Source organism: Benincasa hispida, chromosome 1, assembly GCF_027475165.1.
Source record: "Benincasa hispida cultivar pf3 chromosome 1, pf3_genome.v1.1, whole genome shotgun sequence".
Taxonomy (NCBI): Eukaryota; Viridiplantae; Streptophyta; class Magnoliopsida; order Cucurbitales; family Cucurbitaceae; genus Benincasa; species Benincasa hispida.
This window is the reverse complement of record NC_143478.1, coordinates 24003897-24013319: the sequence shown is the minus strand read 5'-3', so window position 1 is coordinate 24013319 and position 9423 is coordinate 24003897.

Sequence of the window (9423 nt, the reverse complement as noted above, 5' to 3'; positions counted from 1 at the left end):
TTCATTAACTAACAGGACTGTCCACTATAGCCTGTAGTTGCACTCCCCTCACTGTAGATATATTATGTGTCTATTTTATATAACCCTCATCAATAAGTTGATTCTTCACAGGTTGTTCGTAACCTCAGCTAGATCAAATACGGAAATACCTTGAGTTACATCTTTTCTTCTTAAGTACCATTGTCCCTCTAATGAACAATTGATTTAGGATCATAATCACTAAATCCATTCCCTCTCAGGCCAACGCGAGGATGGGGCCCCTTGCTCAAGACCTGAGATCATCCCATAGAGGGAACAACCTTTCAACTATCCCTAAAATGGGTAGGAGAGAATGCCATCTTGTAAATTCTATGTCCTCGGCCATCTACCCGGTCTTATCCCTGAAATAGGAGGCATTAGAGTTATTGGATTTAGAGTTATTAAACAATCAACAACACTTGTATGTTTACTGTTTACAAAACTACAAGTTTTAGGACATACAACCTAACAGTTATATCATGTGGACACAAATATATCTATAGTGAGGAGAGTGCAACTATCAAGCTATAGTGGTGTGACTCGTTAGTTAACGAATACTGATTAATTCAGTCTAAAGAGTTTAGCCAATTAAAATTAATCGTAATCATTGGAGCTCATGATCTGTAAGTCCATAAGGTCCCTCTACTAGCTCGTAAAACATGAACATTTTGAATTATTAAATTGAGTGAATTTGGAATGATATCAATTTGAATTTCAATTTGAAAAATGTTCAAATTAAAAATAGGGTTTTGAGTTTGAATTAGTTCAAAATCAAATTAGGGTTTGTACAATTATATTTAATATAATCGATGTTTAATTTGTTGAAATTAAACAAATTGGAGAGTGTATAATATTTAAATATCAATTACATGGATCAGATTCATATTTAAACTAAGTGTGTGATTAATTTAATATTTGATATTAAATTAAATCAATTAATTATAAAATCCAAATTAATTCCAATTCAGATTCAATGTGAGAAATTGAATTTTGATTTGACTAAATTATGAATTAATTAAATCAAGATTTTAATTAATTTGGAATTAATTGAAATTTATAATTGGAATTGGGTTTTAAAAACTAGTGGGTTTTTCCCACATTTAGTAAGGAGGAGGTGTAACCTCCATTGAATCACACACCAATTCCCACTTACAAATGAAGTAGGTGCTAGCATGGTTAATAGCTAAAGCGCCTACATGTATTCATTGCATAAAAACAACTCTAATTTTCTGAGATGAGGTTTTTTTGGACAGAGATCAAAAGCTGAAAATCTGTTTCAGCTAGCCTCTCTTTTTCCCCTTGAAACCCACAAAATCCCTTCACCAAATTCACTCAAATCTAAGTTCCACCACATAAATTCAAGGCTGAGAATAGTAGAGAAGATCTTTTGGTGGTCCATGGTGGATTTGGAGCTGAATTGGAGTGAAGAGCAGATTGGAATTGAAGAATTCATTAAGAAACGTATGTAACATGAAACCTACTTGTGATTTTCTGAAAATGCATGCTTTAAAACTCAAATTAAATGTAATTAGAGTGCTTTTTGATTCTGTTTGCTTCTGTTGCATGCATGTGTATCCTATCAGAAATAAAGCCACTCTTACTTTATAACGTTGTTTACAATTTAAGACTGACTATTTCAAAGCGATGACCTAGGTAACTTAACCTTAATCCTGAGCTAATGATGAACTCCCATTTATTCGGGATGATCCTTAGATTTTCATGGATGAGGGTTGTCTCAACAGCATCAGCTCAATAAACCTCCCATTTCAGGGTTAAGACTGGGTAGATAGCTAAGGACATAGGATGCAAGGAGGAATTCACTCCTACCTGCTTCCAAGGATAGTAGAGAGGTTGTTCTCTTAAGTGCTAACTCTAGGTCTTAAACAAGGGGCTCAACCCTCTCATTGGCCTGAGCGGGACTCGGTTTGATGATCAGATCACAAACCAATTGTTCATTAGAGGATCAATGGGACTTAAAGAACAAGAGGTAATCTCGAGGGTAAAATAGTCATTTGACCCAGCTGTCATTACGAACATCCTGTGAAGAGTTAACTTATTAAGCATGGTTATCTCGAATGGACACAATATATCTACAATGAAGGGAGTGTAGCTACTGTACTTTAGTAGAGCGACCCGGTAGTTAACATTTGGGGGTTAATTCAGTGTAAAAAGTGTAGCCAATTAACCTTGGATCGTTCGAGCTCATGATCTGTATGTCCATTAGGTCCTCTTACTAGCTAACAAACGGAATAAGCCTTAGAATAACGTGATAAGTTAATTTGAATTATTCAAATTCGAATTAAGGGAATTAGTAATTATATGTGATATAATGACACGTTTAATTATAGAATTAAACGGAATTAGAGAATCGATTAGTATTTAAATAAGATTTATTTAAATATTAATTTCGTGAATAGGGATTCATGCTAGTGGAATTAGTAGAATTAATTAAATTATTTAATTAATTAAAATCAATTTTTTTTTTTGTTTAAAATCATTTTTGGAAAATTATATTAAAATTTAATTTTGGGAAAATTCAAATTAAATAGATTTGTCATTTTAAAATTAAAATTTGATTTAAATTCAATTTTAATTTGACTAAAAATTGAAATTTAATTCAATTTTTGGAAAATCCCAAACCTGGGATGTTTCCACTAACAAGCAACCATAATACTCATGAATCCACTCCCAAAATATAGCTTAAATTGAAGTAGGAGTTGGAATTACTTCAGACAACGAGTTCTTTCATGAAGTCTGAGTATAAATCACTCAAATTTGAGTGGAAATGGTCATGCAATTTAGAGGATATTGCTGAAGATGTCTGAAGGTTGAAGAAGGTCTTCAATTGTGATGAACCAGTGAACTTCTCCTCTTTTTCCCTAAATTCCAGCTTGTTTTGAGTCCCACAACTCAATCTAAGGCTTCTACGACCAGAATAAGGGAGAATTGCAGCTGAATTTCGTATTTGAAGTAGATCTTCAAAGGTATGTGTGAAACCCTCTTAACATCTCATGAACATGCTTATTTTAAAGCCAAAATTGATGAATTAGAATGCTTTATGATACTGTTTTCTTCCACTGCATGTTTAGAGAAACTTTTACCAAAGGATCTAGATACGTTCTTCTAGTCCTTCAGTATCGGATTTTCCTCATTGTGTCATCATAACTCAACTTTAAACATTAAGCATTCCAATAAAACAAGTTTTTAACACATTTATCATAAAGACTAGCACAAATAAAGGAATGTTGGTTAATGCATGCCTCATGACCTCAATGTTTTAATAAAAGATTAGGCCATGCATCCACACATCTATTCTAATATTAGAGCATGCGTCGAGTAAAGCATTATGAAATCATTTTTTACTTAGAAAATTCATCATAAGACTAAAAGCTCATGCATGGTACTTTGTTAGGAAAACTTCTTGAAAACTAGCTCAATAGTAAACCATGCGAGAGTTAGAGATTTACTGTGATGCGTCCAGACAAGGTCTAGGATGTGTATTGATGCAAGAAGGAAAAGTGGTAGCCTATGCTTCTAAACAGTTATAGAAGCATGAGTGCAACTATCTTACTCATGATCTGGAGTTGGCAGCGGTAGTGTTGCCCCTAAAAATATGAAGATATTATCTTTTTGGTGAGCGATACCACATATTTACTGATGATAAAAGTTTGAAATATGTCTTTAACCAGAAGGAGTTAAACTTCAGATAAAGAAGGTGGTTAGAGTTGATCAAAGACTATGACTGTACTATTGAATACCACCTAGGGAAAGCAAATGTAGTAGCTGATGCACTGAGTAGGAAGACGGGATCAATTAAAGCTACTCTTCATGAAGTTCGAGGGATATTGATATAGGAACTGAAAAGTAGTGACGTTTCTTTGGCAGTTGGCCAAGAAGGGAGTTTGATAGCTTCTTTTTAGGTTCGACCTAATTTATTAGATGATATTCTTCGAGAACAACTGGGAGACCTTAATCTCTAGAAGTTAATTGAGGAAGTGAGTAAGAATTGGAGGTCGGACTATGAGCTGAGATCAGACGGAGCCTTACTTAAAGAGGGAAGAGTTTATGTACCTAATGTTCTGACATTAAGAAATGCTATTCTAGAAGAAGCACATAATTTAACCTATGTTATGCATCCAAGCAGTACTAAAATGTTTAGAGCGTTAAGGAAATCTTATTGGTGGCTTGGAATGAAGTAGGAAATCCTATTGGTGGCTTGGAATGTAGTAGGAAATCACAGAAATTGAGACTGATGTTTGATATTCAATGGGTTAAGCCTGAATGTCAGAGGCCTGTGGAACTACTTAATCTACTTCAGTGTTGAAGTTGAGGTGGAAGCATGTCGCGATGGGTTTCTTATTTGGCTTACCCAGAACACCCACTAGTTACGATGATATTTCGGTGATCGTCGACAGGCTGACTAAAACAGCTAAATTTTTACCAGTTGAAATCACTTTTACCCTGGATAAATTATCTAAGTTATACATTGAAAAGATAGTGAGATAGTATGGAGCTTTTGTATCTATAGTATTTGACATGGATCAGAGGTTTACTTTGAAGTTCTGACCTAGTCTACAGAAAGCCCTATGTACTAAGTTACATTTTAGTACAACTTTTCTTTCCCAGACAGGTGACCAATCAAAATGAACGATTCAGGTGTTAGAAAATATGTTGAAAGTGTGTATTACAGCTTAAAGGTAGTTGGGATACGCACTTGCCATTGATAAAATTTACATATAATAATAGTTATCATTCTAGCATTAGAATGGCTCTATACGAAGCACTGTATAGAAGACCATGCAGAACGCCAGTATGTTGGATTGAAGTTAGAGAAAGAAAGCTGATATGGCCAGAATTGGTACAACTGACCTCAAATAGTGTTAAGCTTATCAGAGAAAATCTGAAAAATTGCTCGAGATAGACTGAAGACTTATGTAGATAAATGAAGAACAGAGTTCGGGTTTGAGGTTGAAGATCGAGTATTTCTTAGATAAACACCTTAGAAAGGAATGCCCATGTTTGGCAGGAAAGGTAAGTTGAGCCCAAGATATATAGAACCATATGAGATAGTAGAACAGGTCGGGCTAGCAGCTTATAGACTAGCACTACCATCAGAACTATCTAAGACACATGATATTTTCCATGTATCTATCCCGAGGATGTATGTACTAGATCCATCACATGCTCTACAAGAGCAACCAGTGCAATTAAAGGAAGATTTGACTAATGAGGAAAAGTCGTTCGGTGCAAATTCTCGATAGGAAGGCACAAGTGCTAAGGAATAAAACAATACGATTAGTAAAGGTATTATGGAGAAACCATGAGGTAGAAGAGGCTACCTGGGTAACTGAAGAACAAATGAAGAACAGATACCCCCACTTATTTGTTTATTTTAATTTGAAGCAAATTTCGAGGACAAATTTTTTCTAAGGGGAAGGTCAACTGTAAACCTTAAGCTTTATTTTCATATGTAAGCAAGTTTAAGTTAATGTATTGATGTGTGCTTAATTCTACTATATGAATGTTGTTTTTAGGAAAAGGGCTTAGAAGTTTTAAAGGGAAAATGTCCTAAGTATGGAAGCCTAGGCTCTCAAGTACAAAGGGTTGCAAGATGATGCCTAATAGCAAGAGGGAAAAATGGCTAAGTGTGAGGTTTTCATTGAGAGCCATGATGAGCCTGGTGAAGGCCAAGGTGTGGGGGACGCGACAGCCTAACTTACCTAAAGAGGCGCAGAAGGCACCAAGGCCATGGTTCGGCGGGCCGCAAGAAGCAAGGTATGTGCTGGTTAAGGGGTCGAGTCTGGGTGTGGGCTTGTGAAGTGATGATCGAGAGAGTGAGGCTCAAGCAGCAGGCACTAACTTGTGCATTAGTTAAGGGGACGCTTGTCACACCCCTTCCCAAATTACCCTCTTAATCTGGAAAGAGATGTGACGGTAGCAGTTACTAGCCCTACTGCTAGCACTTACCACCTAAGCCTTCTAACCTAAACACCAACCTGTTAAACATTATTAATGTACGCATACAGCATGCCTCCATAAGGTTCTACATAGGTTTAGAAAGTCACATGCAAACAGTCATGACACAACATCTATAGGTAAAATATTTACAGTTGGGCCCAAACATCACTAACAAAGCCCTAGTCCCTCTCAAAACATGTGTACATAGACAGACCATCAACCTAAGTTCTTTTTGACAAGCCGGGCCTTTCAGTGGTAAGCAGTAACAGGATCAACCTTGAGGAATCTAACCGCTACCTGGAAAAGGAAAACATAGAAAATCTGTGAGCTAGTAGCCCAGTGAGTAACTATAAAATCATATTACACCATGCATTACATCACTGTAAACATGTAAATATACCGATGAGCATCTCAAGCAACTTTCTTTAAACATAAACATTGATAACTACTCTTAAACATCATTATTCCTTAGTTGAGAACGAGCATACATCGCTCTAGCTCCCAACATCTGTTACCGATCAAGAGACCCACACTTCGGCCTTCCTTTCTTGGTATATGGCCTAAGAGACCCATACTTTGGCCTCTCATTCAGAACTACCAACGTGCACGTGGAGTTTTCTAAGTACCGTTAACTCTTTAGGTACTATTACCCAGATACCTTCTCTGTGTCCTTCCGTACTGGGTTATTTCCTAGCATCAAATTAAGTTTCATTGCATGCCATTTACACAAAGACTCATTCCATCATAGCCTTCCTCCAGAAAGCATGCTTCAACATAGGAACTTAACTTTTGTAATGAATTCTCAACATACCTTGGCATGCATTAAAACATATACAAGATGGAGAGGATACGCCATGCTATTCATTAAACATTTGTTGCTTGAGGAAGTATAAATTTATCATCCATATCACTGTAACTTACATGGTTTTTTATGCATAAGTATTGAAAGCATTAAGTTCATTCTAGTCACTCACAGCTTGTCGGTGCTCTTAACGGTTTATATGCTTCTCCTAGCTCTTCTTGGCCTGAAAAGACATAATTCCTGGTTAGATTCCTTAGAATTCTCAACAAAATGCATCAGATAGTTTGTTTACTAATGAAACTTTTGTCAATAAAATCAGCATTACTAGCGAGATGATCATCATGAGCGAGATTTACCATTCCCAGCGATATTTGGCACTTTCCAGCAAGATTCAGTGCAAAACCAGCGAGATTTTTGTCCTTAGCGAGATCCACCTCTCGCTCATTCTCTTATCTCACTCTTGTTCTCGCTCATTTTCCTATCTCGCTCTCGCTCTCGCTCTTGTTCTCTATAGTGAGCTGCCTGCTTAATCTTCCTAAGCAGCTGCTTGTTAACGCATAAATTTCCTATTTTAACTTCAAAAATTCATAACTCAAAATCCAGAACTCTTTTTAAGAAACTTACTTCTAAAAACTTGTTTAGAATTGAGCTAACTTTCTTACCTTAAAATAGTAGCCAAAAATTCCATGTAGTTTGGCCTGGAGCTTCCAATCTTCACCCTGGGCCTTGATTAGTTCGAGAATCTATCCCTTCTAAAAATTCTTCACTTTTAGTTATTCTCCTTCTGAGATCTCTCTTCGACAAAACAACCTCGAAAACTAGATTCTCCCCGCTTTCAAATGGCATCAATCTCACTTAATTTGCTCATGTCATTTGCCAAAATCGAGCTTCCGAAGTTCTGCTTTCTTTTATTCTTCTTGCCACCTCCCATGTTCATGGTCAAGTCGCCACCTCATCCCGCACTTAGTGTTTCCGACCAATTCCAATTAGTGAGCTTCTACAATTAATTTGTTTTTCCTTCCCTTCCTTTATAACCTCTGTAAGTAACCATGGATCTCCATTTATCAAATAATTAATATAACATTCCTTTGGCTAAACATGCTTATATAGGAAAATTAGAGTTTGGGGTTACAACGCTGAAGGGTGTAGTAGAGGCTTGGAAGTTGTTGATGGGCGACGAGTGTCAATGCAAGGGCTTAAACCGTGAAGTTAGGAACCAAAGGGTTGGAGTCGCATTGGCCGAGAGAGGGGTCAATGCGTTACAAACTAGCCTATGCGATGGTGTTGCAACTTATGCGTTGGTGAAGGATGGAATAGTTCAATTTAATCACCGAGCTTATGCGCTAGGTGTCATGTTTAGAACCTTTAACTATGTTTGGTGGGCTAGTTGTCACCCTAAGCAATAAGTTGAACATGCAGTCACAAGTATATAAGTGAGGAAAGAAAAAGAGAACGGTTTGACCAAAGCAATTATGCTAAGGGAGAAGGATTGCTGTGGAATTGAAGCTTAATTGATGCTGAAGAAGAGTTGAAGCTACTGAGTGGAATTATCCATGAATTCGGGTTGAAGCTTGAAGAATTTCCCAAGTGTTACAAGCTTCCAGATGTGCTCGGGTAGGATAGGAAGATTGGTGAATTCTAAGCTTGATAGGAGGAATCTGAGGGATAAGCAAGTAGCTGGCAGTCAAGACTAGACGTTGGCGAGCGCGCATGAGTATGCATGGGTGAGCACAAGGCGTTGACTGTGGGTGTGCAGGAGTGAATGCACAACTACAAAGGAGGAAGCCATTGGCTAAAGACGCTAAGGGACGCATAGGCGAGTGCACGGCGCATTGGCATTTGTGAGCGTATCCTGGCGCATATGTAAGCGTTTGTGGCCGCATACCACCCACTAACAAATTACAAGGTAATTTTGATAAAATATAGGATGTGTTGTGGTAGGTGATGCGATGATGAGTGTGGGAGATGTCCTAAGTTTGCTATTAAGCTTTATTGTTTAAGTTAAGCTCAAAAGGGAGCTAGAGGTATTAACCAAAAGTATTTTTCAATGTCACAAGGAAAACGCCAATAGGAGAAGCCTATCATTCATGAGAAAAAAGCCCAAGACTATGAGTGACAACGATTATAAATTATTTCCCTTATGAGTTGTTAACGCATGGTTTACTATTGAGCTAGTTTTCAAGATGTTTTCCTAACAAAATACCATGCATGAGCTTTTAGTCTTATGATGAATTTTCTAAGAAAAACATGATTTTTTTTAAAGCTCTACTTGACACATGCTCCAATATTAGAATAGATGTGTGGAAACGTGGCCTAATCTTTGCTTAAAACATTGAGGTTATGAGGCATGCGTTAACCAACATTCCTTCATTAATGCTAATCTTTATGATAAACATGTTAAAAACTTATTTTATTGGAATGCTTAATGTTAAAAGTTGAGTTATGATGATATAATGAGGAAAATCCAATACTAAAGGACTAGGAGAAGGTATTTAGGCCCTCTGGTACCTAAGGTATGACGGTATTCAGGGCATTACCACGTGCACGTAGGTATCATACTATCGACATTGATTGATTACTCTATATTAGCTAAGGATTGACGTTGAAGGATCAAGCAAAAAGGCTCTCTCTCAACTAAGGTTGAA